The sequence below is a fragment of the Bos taurus genome, chromosome 19, assembly GCF_002263795.3.
Source record: "Bos taurus isolate L1 Dominette 01449 registration number 42190680 breed Hereford chromosome 19, ARS-UCD2.0, whole genome shotgun sequence".
Taxonomy (NCBI): Eukaryota; Metazoa; Chordata; class Mammalia; order Artiodactyla; family Bovidae; genus Bos; species Bos taurus.
In genome coordinates, this window is record NC_037346.1 from 47,216,730 (window position 1) to 47,230,999 (window position 14,270).

The following is a 14,270-nucleotide window of genomic DNA, read 5'->3' on the forward strand; positions in this document are numbered from 1 at the left end:
TGGTCCTCACTGTGACCCATGGGTTTCTGTTTTTCAGAAACAGGTGGCTGAGGCCACCCAGGTGATGTTGCCTTCATTCAATGCATAGAAGGTTGTTTACAGATAGAATCTCTAGGAGGGGCTTTTCTGAGAAGGGGACTGTGGGCACAGTGGTCTTTTAAAGCTTCATGGGTTCTCCTCCAGAACCCTACTGGGATTCATCTGATTAATTAAAAAATATTTGTTGTTGCTCTTCAGTCCCTAAGTCATATCCAACTCTTTGCAACCCCATGGACTGCAGCATGCCAGGCTTCCCTGTCCTTCACCATCTCCTGGAGTTTGCTCAGATTCATGCCCATTGAGTCGGTGATGCCATCCAACCATCTTATCCTCTGTTATCCCCTTCTCCTCCCTTCACTCTTTCCCAGCATCAGGGTCTTTTCAAATGAGTCAGTTCTTTGCATCAGGTGGCCAAAATATTGGAGTTTCAGCTTCAGCATCAGTCCTTCCAATGAATATTCAGGGTTGATTTCCTTTAGATTTGCCTGGTTTGATTTCTTTGCTGTCCAAGGAACTCGCAAGAGTCTTCTCCAGCTCCACAATTCAAAAGAATCAATTCTTTGATGCTAAGTGTAATTTACAATGTTGTGTTAATTTCAAGTGCACAGCAAAGTGCTTCAGTTATATATATATATATTTTTCAGCTTCTTTTCCATTATAGGTTATTATAAGTTATGGATATAGTTCCCTGTGCTATACAGTAGATCTTTGTTGTTTACCTATTTTACATATAGTAGTGTATAGATGTTATTTCCAAACTTCTAATTTATCTCTCCCCATCTCCCCATTATCCCCTTGGTAACCGTAACTGGCTAGTGGAGTATTGAATACGCCATGGACTATTGTGACTTTCTGCATTCATCCCATAGAGATATTTGGCCAGACTGTGGATATGGAATGTTACCATCTCTTGATGTCACTCATTAAAAGCAGTCCTTTATCAATGTCATTAAGATGGCTAGAGAACTTGGTAGGTTGTTTTGAGGTGTATCTTCTGGGCTATGTATGCATTTAAAAAATTTTTTACTTATTATTTATTTATTCGGCCATGCCGGGTCTTAGTTGCAGCATGCAGTTTCTTTAGTTGTGGTGGGATCTAGTTCCCCAACCAGGGATCAAACTCAGGCCCCTGCAGTGGGAACACTGAGTCTTAGCTACTGGACCATCAGGGAAGACCTGGGGCTAGGTATACATTTTGGTGGAAGTCACTGAAGATCCAGGATTGAGTTGCTTGGGTTCCTAAGATCAGAAATGTCATTTTAGTTAATTCAGGGCTGATCTTTATAGGAACTGTGCTATGTGCTATGCTTAGTTGCTCAGTCGTGTCCGACTCTTTGTGACACCATGGACTGTAGCCCACGAGGCTCCTCTGTCCTTTGGGATTCTGTAGGCAAGAATATTGGAGTGGGTTGCCATGCCTCCTCCAGGGGATCATCCCTACCCAGGGATCAAACCCAGGTCTCCCGCATTGCAGGCAGATTCTATACCATCTGAGCCACCAGGGAAGAATTATTGGGATCTAATTCCTAATAATTCTACTCAGTGGAGACTAAATGAACTCCACCTGACTGAGCTGATGTTTTAGCCCAGAGACTAAAGCTGGCAGCTGACCATCCATGGTCACATATCCAGAGTCCTCCCTCTTGGTGGAAAGGCATCCCTGGGAGATCAAATTAAAGACCCGAAGGTGTGTTTGGTGAAGGTTGAATTAGATCAGAGGGAGCTGAGTGTCCTCAGGGATATCTCTAGCAGCTGAGGAGGCCCTGTGGAATAACCTTCCTTCCCTCCAGAGAGGTTTCAGTCTGGATAACTGATTTGAACTGTTCAAAGCTTTGGGAGGTTTTTTACCCCATCTTTGTTTCAGTTAACTGCCTTTTTGCTCAACTTTTCTGAACCATTTCTCTTCCACTTACACCACTGACAGCATGGCTTGGACTTGACAAGTCCTGGGTGGCCTTTGCTGTATGATATGTGGTAAACAGGGCTTTCCTGGTGGCTCAGCAGTGAAGGATCTGCCTGCCAATTCAGGAGGCATGGGTTCGATCCCTGGGTCAAGAAGATCCCCTGGAGAAGGAATTGGCAACCCACTCCAATATTCTTGCCTGGAGAATTCTATGGACAGAGGAGCCTGGCGGGCTATAGTCCATGGAGTCACAAAAGAGTCAGACACGACTTAGTGACTGAGCAAAAAGACGTAGTAAACACCTCTTCACACCTCGAGATCCACATAGTTACAATGGGAATAGCCCGAGCCTCCGCACTAGCTTGGTGTTACTATTAATGAAACGTCAAGTGCAAAGTTTCTGGTCTTGAACCTGTCACATGATAATTCTTCAACAAATGGTAGCTGTCATGATTATTTGCATAATATAAATTTAATTCTCCTTGCTGAGGATACATCAAGGTACATACATCATGCATGAGTTTATAAAACATCTCTAAAGTAGTTATTTCTTGAAAATGTTCACCTTATGTTGCTAATATCATGGTGGTTAAGTTTAGATTGATTTTTTTTCTGAATTTCAGAGAGTGACATTTTATGACCTTATACCTAATTGTGAGGTTGTATCCAGTTTGAGACTTGCAGTCATCCATGAACTATCTGAAATTTAGTAATGCTTATTGGGCTTTCATAGGTCAAATATTTGAGATCTGATTCTCTTGCAGGATAAAGTAGACTCTACTGGACATTGGCAAACTCTACAATTTTAAAATTAAAATTTTTAATTAAAAAAAAGCATGTCCTTTGGGGGAATCCCTTAGAATTTCCCTCATTTCTAATTGTAGTGGGTCTGTTGTACTGTTTTACAAAGAGAGGGCAAACTCATTAAAGTTTGTTGGGATAGTTCTCAAAAGTTCAAACAGGCTTTGATTTCTTTATCCACTTTGGAAGCTTCAGACTTTTCAAAAACCCTTCATTATGGCAATTGATGCAGTTGATGTGATTATAAGAACTTTGAGAACAGAAAACATACGGCTTTTCTGAATTTCTGAGAAATTATTGCCAAAGGAAAGAATTTGACTTCTGTCCAGAAAGAATATCTGATTTGTTTGGATTTGGGATAAACTCAAGCCATATATGTTTGGCCAAGAGTTTAATTTGTGGACTGATCACCAAGCTCTAAGCAAGACTCAGGTTTCAGAAAGCTATGACAACATCAGGGATCTCATGTGATTATTAAATATGCTCTGGATAGATGAATATTCAGGCCAAACACAACAACAAAAAATCCTTCTCATCAACAGGGCACTGAGCAACTCCTGGACCTTCAATAAGTCGATGTTACTTGGTGATGTTTTATTTGGATAGCAGGAGAGGGGGGGAACAGAGCAGCACAGAAGACAGCTCCCTAGAGGAGCAGGGGCAGCAGTGATGTGGGGGAGCGAGCCCCCCTTCTAATCATGTGTTTCCTGATCCTGGCAGTCATGGAGATTTTGCCCTCTGCACTCACAAGGAGGTATCTGGGGATCCCCCAGTGACTGTGCCATGGGCTTCAAGGTGGCTCATGGTAAAGAATCCACCTGTCAATGCAGGAAACAGGTTCTATCCCTGGGTCGGGAAGCTGCCCTGGAGAAGGAAATGGCAACCCAGTCCAGTATTCTTGCCTGGGAAATCACATGGACAGAGGAGCCTGGCGGGCTAAAGTCCATCAAGTCACAAAAGAGTCGGACATGACTGAGTGGCTAAACAGTACCAACAACAGAGGACCATGCCACACGCAGGAGCATTCATCCCTGACGTGGAATCTGCTTCTTCCTTCCTCCGCTGGGTCTTAGTTGTGGCATTGTGTGCATGCTAAGTCCCTTCAGTCATGTCCTGCTTTGTGCAACCCTATGGACTGTAGCCCTCAAGACTCCTCTGACCATGGGGTTTCCCAGGCAAGAATACTGAAGTGAGTTGCCATTTCTTCATCTGCGGGATCTTCCCAATCCAGGAATCAAACCCATGTCTATTACATCTCCCGCATTGGCAGGTGGGTTCCTTACCACTAGCGCCACCTGGGAAGCCCCTTAGTTGTGGCATGTGGGGTCTGTTAATAGTTCCCTGCTGCTACTGCTAAGTCACTTCAGTCGTGTCCTACTCTCTGCAACCCCATAGATGGCAGCCCACTAGGCTCCCCCATCCCTGGGATTCTCCAGGCAAGAACACTGGAGTGGGTTGCCATTTCCTTCTCCAATGCATGAAAGTGAAAAGTGAAAGTGAAGTCACTCAGTCGTGCCCAACCCTCAGCGACCCCATGGACTGCAGCCTTCCAGGCTCCTCCGTCCATGGGATTTTCCAGGCAAGAGTATTGGAGTGGGGTGCCATTGCCTTCTCCGAATAGTTCCCTGACTAGGGATCAAATCTGGGCCCTCTGCATTGGGAGTCTTAGCCACTGGATCACCAGGGTAGCCCCTGACATGGATATTTCTAATGTCTGCACTTCTCTTAGGAAGCTTTTATTTTTAAAATTTTTGTTTATTTTATTTTTTTGCTATGCTGCAGGGCTTACAGGATCTTTGTTCCCAAACCAGGGATTGAACCCAGGGCCATGCAGTGAAAGCACCAGGTCCTAGCCACTGGACAGCCAGGGAATTCCCAGTACTCTTTATGATTTGCTCTCTGTTCTACCTGGGGCTTCCTTGGTGGCTCAGAAGGTAAAGAATCTGCCTGCAGTGCAGGAGACCCAGGTTTGATCCCTGGGTCAGGAAGATCCCCTGGAGAAGGGAATGGCTACTCACTCCAGGATTCTTGCCTGGAGAATCCCATGGACAGAGGAGCTTGGAGGGCTACAGTCCATGGAGTCACAAAGAGTCGGACACGACTGAGTGACTAAGCCCAGCAGAGCACAAGCATCAGATCAGTGGCTAACTAATTTTTTTCTTTTTAACCCTTTGTGACCCCTCATTGCCTTCACCCCCACTAAGGACTGATGCTCCCCCCTCCAACTTGGGGGAGGCCCTCTCAGGGTGTCACAGGCAGCAGGAACAGCTTCATGGCCTAGATAGGTGCTAGGTGGGGACAACAAGGGGGAGGAAGAGACACTTAGAGTCAAGATGGGGGACTGCTGCTGGTGTTCAAAGCTGTGCATTCCAAACCAGTGAATCTAGAACATTCTGTCGACTCACTTAACAAATCTTTGACTGATAGGTGTCAGGGACAAATCAATAAATACATGCTATTAGCACCAGGAGAGGAATAGGGTACCGTGACAGAGGATATTGTGGTGGTGAAGGGGAGAGCAGGAACCTATTGAGACAAAGTAGGCAAAGATGGTCTCTGCGGGTGAGATCCGAAGGATGAAGAGGAGCCAGCTCTCGGCGGGCGGAGAAGGGGCGCAGGTGAGACAAACAACGTTGGGAGAGTCTTGGGGTAAAAGAGAGCTCATGGGATTCAAGGATCTGAGAGGAATCCAGCATGACCGGAAAACTGTTGTGAGGGAAGGCTGGCGAGGTTGCAAGATTTGGTGGTAGATTTTATTCCAAGTACAATGGAAAGCCATGGGTGGGAACTTTCTGGTGGTACAGTGGTTAAAACTCTGTGCTGTCAGTACAGGGGGCCTGGGTTTGATCCTTGGTCAGGGAACTAGATCCCACATGCTGCAACTAAGACCCAGAGCAGCCAAAAAACAGAAAGCCATGGGTGGTTTTAAAGCATGTTGTGTGTGCATGCGTGTGTGTGTATGTGTGTGGACGTGTCATATCACATGGAGACCTGTGAGGAGGTTCCTCACCAGAACTGGGAGATGGGACCACTTGATCCCTCTTCCAGCCATTAAGGAAACTTCAAAATGTCATTCAAGTACGTTCCTGGCGAGTGGCACTAAGACAAGATGATTAGAGACGAATAGTCAAAGCCCTTTCTCCTACTTCCAGGATATTGACAAGACCAGAGGTCCCATATTGCGTAGCATATCTGGTTTGTAACTTGCAGCCTCTCATTCCAGTGTGCTTCATTGCACTGTCCCAGTGACGCCTTTCTGTCCCACACTGAGGCCCGCTCCTTTTCCTCCCTGTCTCTTTTTTCCTGTCTCGCTGTCCTCCTCCTCTCATTCCTCAGCACCCCTCTGCCCTCCTTGTCCCATTCACCCCCGCCACTTCTCCCCCTGCCGTTCTCATTAAGAGTAACTTGCCAAACCGCAGCTCTTAGATTCCTATTTTCTCCCAAACATTTCTTGGCTGGTCATCTCAGTCCCTGGTTCTCGCCTCTCTTTCCAGGCTGGAGCCTTCTCTGGTTCCCCGTCACCTCTCCCCTCTCTCAGTCAGCCCAACCCTGAGGTCACTCAGTTTTAAACACGTCAACAGGAGGAAGTGCTCTTGCTCTCACCCTGTAAAAAGAATATGTGAAGAGCTGAACCGTGGTGACATCAGTCCACGGGCACCAAGACCACGGAAGGCAGTTCTTGAAAACCAGACGGGACAGGAGGTATCACTGGGCGGCCTCCCTTCTTGGCTCACGGCACCCTCTGAGTCAGGATAATGAGAGAACATTCTTGAAACATGACTTAACCACGCTCAGTCCTCACACAAATTCCTGGTTGTGTGTGGAATACGCTCCACCAGCAAGCCTGAGCACAGACGTGTGGGGTGGGCTTGTCAGCACGCTTCTCAGAGCTGCTACCTTTACAAAGCCACCTCCGAGCCAGTTAGTATGTGTTCAATTGTTAAAACTTAAAAAAAAAAGCCAGAGACACAGTGGGGTTTTTTATGGATGCATTTTCAGAGTTTTGTATTGTGGTAACGGGTTTCTGTCTTAGGGGCTGGGAAGAGGGGTGCCCTTAACATCACAAATTAGCAGGAAGACATTATGGGAAAGTCTTTCAGAGATAGAAAAAAAAAAAGAAAACAAGATATTGTCCATTTCCAAAATCAAGCAGAGGGAGAGAGAATCCCAACTGGGGTCAGTTTGTCCTTTAATTCACTTATACCTGGAGTGTGTGTGTGTGTGTGTGTTTAACACAGGCGGCTTATCTGAGTGGATTTTAAGAAATTAATTTAACTGAAAAATAATTAAATTACAAAGGGAGGAAAAAGCGTTTGGTTGGCATCGTACGAGGTCAGAGGCCGTTGCTAATGCAATATTTCATCAATTGGCTCATTGCTATTCTTGCATTGATGTGATTTCATTTCTCAAATAGCTCTTATCGTGGCAGGCTTGCATTTAGGATACATTGTACAGATGCCTTATAATCATTTCAGTGTGTTTACTTAAAATTTTAAAAGCAATTAAACAATTTAAAATATATTCATGTATGTGTTTGTGTGTGTTTGTGTGTACACACATCCACAGAGAGATTTTATAAATGTTCAGACTAGGGTTCTAAGTGAACACTGGGGCAAGTGTTACATTTATACACTGTAGGGCCCTTCATGCATTTCAAAGAGCTTCATGCAGGCGAATGTTAAGCTTGTTTCATACCCATTGAATCTACCATTATCTTCCTTAATACACTGAAGAAGCCAGAGAACAAAGAGTCTCCCTGTATCCCTTATCCAAGGCCACACAACGGTTACTGGAACCGTGAGCTTCCTGAGTGCCAGTCACTTGCTTGCTGCACATCACAAGTGCTGGAAAATGGTGATGAGTCAGTTTGTTAAAAAGTATAATAATCTACTGGGGAAGGGGTGAGAGAGGGGAGGGTTTTGAGATACTCTGCTTTTTATTTTGATATAAAAGATACTCTGCTTTTTATTTATTTTGATGCAAAACAAATTATAATAATGGTTTTTCCTCATTAAAAAAAAACAAACAACCTACAGAGATTGGGTGTGAAACAGTAACTTGCGTCCATGGGAAAGGGCCAAGCAACCTTCTGGCAGCATCTGAATAGATACGTGTGTATCTAGGTGGTGGTATCTTCATGCCCCGACCTGTCCCACGCCTCTGCCCCTTCATCTTTGTTGAAGAATGTTGTGTTCAGAGTTGAGAAAAACAGTTTGATGCAGGGTTTTGGAACCCAGTTCCACCAGCAGGATGATAGACCCTCCTGGGATCCTCCCACCTCAGGAGGCAGGGAAGTACAGTCATGTATTCATTCATCAAACGCTTATTAAGCACTTAAGTGCCAAGTCCTGGGGACATAGAGGAATAAGATGCAGTCTTTGTGCTTGTGGGGGAGGAAGGAAGGTAAACAAGGATGGAGCAAACCCTACAAGAGAGGAGGGTGTGGGCCTGGGAGACCCGGACGGGGAGATGGAAAGAGGGAAGGTTCTCACGGTGAAGAATGAAGTGCCTCCAAGCCGCTCTGGAGGCCCCACTCAGCACTGCCTGCTGGCGCGTCAGTTCCCCTCGGGTGGAAGCATTTCTCACAGTGCCAGGCGCTGGCTCCATCTGAGCCAGATGACGTTGGCCGTCAGCTCTCCCCGCCTTCCGTCTCTGTCTGTTTCCTCCCTCCCCCACTTTCTTTTTGCTCCCAGTCTTATCAAATTCTATTCAGGGCAGCCACACATGGCCCATCATTTACAGAATCAAACCGATCTGAAAAGTATTCACATTAAGGTATGAATGACTAATATGGGGGACACCTGGGAACACCTGCATTTACCGGCTTCAAAGCCTTAAGCTTTGGCTGGCTGTGGAAAAACCATTTTCCTTAGCATGCTGGAGTGCTACAGGCACCTCTGAATTCACATGGTCTGGATAGTTGCCGACTCTTTCTGCACTTAGAGCTGGCCTTGTTTCCATTCAGTCTTATGTTTTTCCCTCCCGGCCCTCTATTGTGGCTGCATGATAAGGCAAGGGTGGGGGCCCGATTACTACTAATCTGAGACGTTTTGGCTGGAAATCCCACAAGGCTGCAGAAACAACGGCTTTGAAACGTTTGAGACACCAGTGATGGAAAACAAAGTGGCTATAAGTAGGACCTTCAGATGCTGCCCCCTCCAAATGCACTCACTCATTTAGTTCATTCTTCTTTCTTTCTTTTTAAAATTATTTTATTTGGCTGTGCTGGGTCTTGGTTGCGGCACTTAGAACCTCTTAGTTGCAGAGTGTGGGATCTAGTTCCCTGACCAGGGCTGGAACCCAGGCCCCCTCAGGGGGAGCGTAGAATCTAGTCACTGGACCACCAGGGAGGTCCCTAGTTCATTCTTTATCATTTGCATTTTTCCAGCTTCAGGACAGAACTGGCATTAAGTGAATGCATGAATGAGGAAAACATTGTGGGCTGGTAAATATAGTGAAATTATATTCCTAATGTTGGGTGGGAGGAAGGAGGATGTGACCTCCTCTACATCATTCTCCCTCGAAGTTTTCCACTAGGATTCTCCCAAGGGCCCTACTTGACTGTATAACAGTGTCCTATTGCCATAGAGGCCTGCTTTTGATTTTGTGCATCCTCATCCAGATGAAGTTGTGTAGTTTCAGTCAATTCTATTAAAAATTGTCCCTTTGTCAGCTCTGTACTCTGTGACAACCTAGAGGGGTGGGAGGGGCAGGGGGTGAGAGGGAGGCTCAGGAAGGGAGGGGGTGTATGTCTACTTAAAGCTGATTCATATTGTTGTACAGTAGAAACCAACACAACATTATAAAGCAATTATCCTCCAATTAAAAAAAAAAAAATCAACTCCTTGTAGGGGCCTGGGCAGTAAAGACTAGGCATCAAATGTCTTTTCAGACTCTAACTTAGTTCATTCTGAGGAGCTGACTTCTTTTCAACACTATAAACTTCAACAGAAGTTTCAGAAAGTAGACATGTCTCATTGGAACGATCTAATAGCAACGAAATGGGAGAAAGCCTAAGGAATTTAAAATTCTCTAGTAACCATATTTGGAAAGGTAAAAGCAAACTGGGAAATTTAATTTTAATAATATACATTTAAGAATATATATACATATATATATATAAAACTTGCCATGCCCTACGGCACGTGGGATATCACTTCCCCCACCAGGAACTGAGCCCACACTCCCTGCAAGGGAAGCTTGGAATCTTAACCACTGGACCGCCAGGGAAGTCCCTACTAATATATATTTTTAAACTCACTATATTAAAATATTATTTCCACATGGGATTAACATAAAAATTATTAATGAGATATTTTACTTTTTAGGTGCTAAAGTTACATCATATGTTTTTCAACTCCAGGGCATCTCCACTGGGACTCATCACATCCTAGGTATTTGTGCATCGGGTGTGGCTGGCAGTTACCTTTTAAATACTGTGACACGCTTAGTATCTTTTTGTTTGTTTTACTGAATACTGTTGATTTACAGTGTTGCATTACTTTCTGGTGTATAGCAAAGTAATTCAGATCTATAGCTCCCTATCCATCTGTATATTTTTCAGATTCTTTTCCATTATAGGTTATTACAAGATGCTGAAAAAAGTTCCCTATGCTATACAGCATCCTTATTGGTTATCTATTTTATATACAGTAGTGTATATCTGTTAATCTCAGATTCCTAATTTATCTCTTCCCACCACCCTCCCACCCCGATTTCCCCATTGGTAACCATAAATTTGTTTTCTATGTCTGTGAGACTGTTTCTGTTTTGGAAATAAGTTCATTTGTATCACTTTTTATGTTGCACATGTGACATCATATGACATTTGTCTTTGACTTCACGATGATAATCTGTAAGTTCATTCATGTTGCTGCAAATGACAATATTTCATTCTTTTTATGGCTAAGTAATATTCCATCATATATATGTACCACATCTTATCCATTCATCTGCTGATGGACATTTAGGTTGCTTATATGTCTTAGCACTATGTATATAGGGCTGCAATGAATATTGGGGTGCATGTATCATTTTGAATTAAAATTTTCATCTTTTCTGGATATATGCCCAGGTGTGGGATTGCTGGATCATATTAGTAGTTTTATTTTTAGTTTTTTAAGGAACCTCCATACTGTTCTCTATAGTGGTTAAATCTTGGTATCTTTAAATGGCAGCAATTTAGATACTTTCCCCAGGGTAAAAATACTTACAATGTGAGAATCAGTGGGCCTTGAACAAGTGATGCCTGAATATGGTTGTGGAAAGTTAATTTAAGGTAGTGGGTGTCAGAACTGGGGCTTCTAGTCTGGGCCTCTTTTAGTGACTTATTGAAAAAAATATTTTAAAAGTGTGAAATGTATAGCCTTTACAAGCAATCTGAAATAAAGGAGAAATTAACAGAGCAAATGGCTATTCTCCTGGCATCCACTCCTGAAGTGAAGTGTTAGTTGCTCAGTCATGCCCGACTCTTGGCAACCTCATGGACTGCAGCCACCAGTCTCCTCTGTCCATGGGATTTTCCAGGCAAGAACACTGGAGTGGGTGGCCATTTCCTTCTCCAGGGGATCTTCCTGACTCAGGGATCAAACCCTGGTCTCCTGCACTGCAGGCAGATTCTTTACCGACTGAGCTATGAGGGAAGCCCTGAGACCACAAAATTTGAGAAGGAACCTTGGAGATCATATTGATTCACATCTCTCCTTGGAAACAATGTTGCACTGCTTCCCTGTCTGTACCTCAGAATCACAGAGGGAAATGTTGGGAAAATACTGATTCCTGGACCTCCAGCTCAGAGAATCAGATTCAGGTGGTCGGGGGTCAGGTGTAGGGCATCAGTAGGCTTTAAAATCCTCCCAAGTGATTCTAATGTATGGCCTGGCCTCTGAGTGCAGAAACATCCCCTTCATTTTATAGGTGAAGAAACAGAGCTAATGATTAAGCAACTCACCTCAAGTCCCACAGGTTGTTAGGGGTAGAGTAGGGTCCAGAACTCAGGAATTCTCCTCTTGCTTATCTCATACCCAGCGAAACACTTCAGTAATACCTCCATCACACATCTTTTCCCTGCTTGGTCTCAGAATTTCTCACTCTGAATTGAGATACATTACCCAGATCAACCTAGATTAGACAGAAACTTTTAGTAAAGACTCTGAGCTCTTATTTCCCAGAAAATCTCTAAATCAATGATGACTTTAAAGTGATTCTCATCTGGGTTGTTGTTGCTCAGTCGATCAATTGTGTCCGACTGTTCTGTGACCCCATGGACTGTAGCCCACCAGGCTCCTCTATCCATGGAATTTTCTAGGCAAGAATACTGGAGTGGGTTGCCATTTCCTTCTCCAGGGGATCTTTCCAACCCAGGGATTGAACCCAAATCTCCTGCATTGGCAGGCAGATTCTTTACCACTGAGCCACCAGGGAAGCCCTCTCATCTGGGGCAGTGGCCCTAAATGCCTCTCATTTTAGGCTCAGTCATGATCTGGAAACTATATACTGAATATTGGGTTTTATTGGAAAGGATAGGGAAGAACCCTGAAGAAGCTAACACCTGAATCTGATCCAGCTCATCCTCATTGACTCACAGCTAGAGCTAGTGGTTCATCCAGAGGGTCTTCATAGTCAGAATACCAAGCAGGAAGTGTGCATGCGCAAAGTGGGCTTGGGGGAGGGGTTGGAGGGACGCTTGAGCTGGGGCAGGGGCTGGGGGGAATGCTTGAGCCCCTGGGTGGAGAACAGCCAAGGCCTGTCTCCTGTCCCCCTGCACCCAGGGCACAGCGACGGGGGTCCTGTGTTGCCAGAACTGCTGCTGGTCTGGTTACTCCAGAAGACAGAAATGTAGGTCTGTGTTTGTTTCTGTTCTAGTGAAATACCCTGATTTATGAATGCTGGCAAACAATCCAATTTTTAGAAAAACGCAGGGTCAAGTAAAGCCCACTCATGAGGTTTCTTCTACCTAGAAGTGTTCCACGTGCAAACTTTTAGTTAAAGCTAAGACTTCTTCATGCTCAATATTGAGTTGTATGGGTTTTCAAAATGGTGATCTCCTGGCTTCGTGTTTGCTTTTTGCCCTGACTCTGTGAAGCTGATGAAAGCAGGCGGCAGTACCAGAGGGGAAAAATGGGAGAGAAGTCGTACTGTTACTGAAAGTGGGGTCCGGCTGCTCACCGCCCTGAAGTCAAGATAGAGACCAGGCTGGTGGAAAAGAAAGGTTGCTTTATTTCTGAGGCTGGCAAGGGGTGGGGGAGCAAGATGGGCAGTGGTGGTGACTCCTGTAGGCAGAGGGAGGGGGCTATACATGGAAACAGCACTGGGTCAGCTCTGACAGTTATCTTGAAATTGGTCATGCAGTGGTCTGATGAGCGTCATTTTGATTGTTTTAAGTACAGTTAGTCTTCAGTTCCCGGAGAAGGCAATGACACCCCACTCCAGTACTCTTGCCTGGAAAATCCCATGGATGGAGGAGCCTGGAAGGCTGCAGTCCATGGGGTCGCTGAGGGTCGGGCACGACTGAGTGACTTCACTTTCACTTTTCACTTTCATGCGTTGGAGAAGAAAATGGCAACCCACTCCAGTGTTCTTGCCTGGAGAATCCCAGGGTCGGGGGAGCCTGGTGGGCTTCCGTCTATGGGGTCGCACAGAGTCGGACACGACTGAAGCGACTTAGCAGCAGCAGCAGCAGTCTTCAGTTCCAGGGATGTTTTGTTCCATTTCCTTGAGGCCAGTTCTGGGAATGTTGGCAGCATCTGTCATGGCTACAGTCTGGTCATCATGTAGTTAACTTCTTCTACCTGGTTGGGGTTTTGGTATTTATAATACGGCTCAAAGGATGAGGCTCAGAATATTATCCGTAGCCCTTGAGGAGGAACTAAAGGTACCTGACTTTGCTTAATGACTAAGCTATTATTTTGTCCTCTTTGACTGCTTTCGTTTGCTTCTGTATTTTCTGATATCTCTGATTAAACTTATTCTCTGGCTAAAGTTTTTCTGGCTTCCCTTGGCTCAGCAGTAGAGAATCCTCCTACCAATGCAGGAGATTTGGGTTCAATCCCTGGGTTGGGAAGATCCCCTGGAGAAGGAAATGACAACCCACTCCAGTATTCTTGCCTAGAGAATTCCATGGATAGAGGAGCCTGGTGGGCTACAGTCCAGGGGGTCGCAGAGAGTTGGATATGACTGAGCACACATCCACAGTATATATATATCAACGCTACTCTCTCAATTCATCCCACCTTCTCCTTTCCACTTACCCTCACCCCAGGTCCACAAGTCTGTTTCTGAGTTTCTTTTAAAATTTTACTCATTTTCTCACTGTCCACATTATTTTTTGGCGTTTGGCACCTGTGACAGGTCATGCATTTTCAGTACAAAATTGAAAGTGAAGATCATTACAGTGCCTCAGTTCTGGCACTATTTATTTTTAACTTCTTTTTTAACATATAACAAATCAAACTATTATTAGCATTGCCATGGATAGGCTAGTTGTTCTATATAGGGGTATATAAGCAAAAAATGTTTTCATTTACTG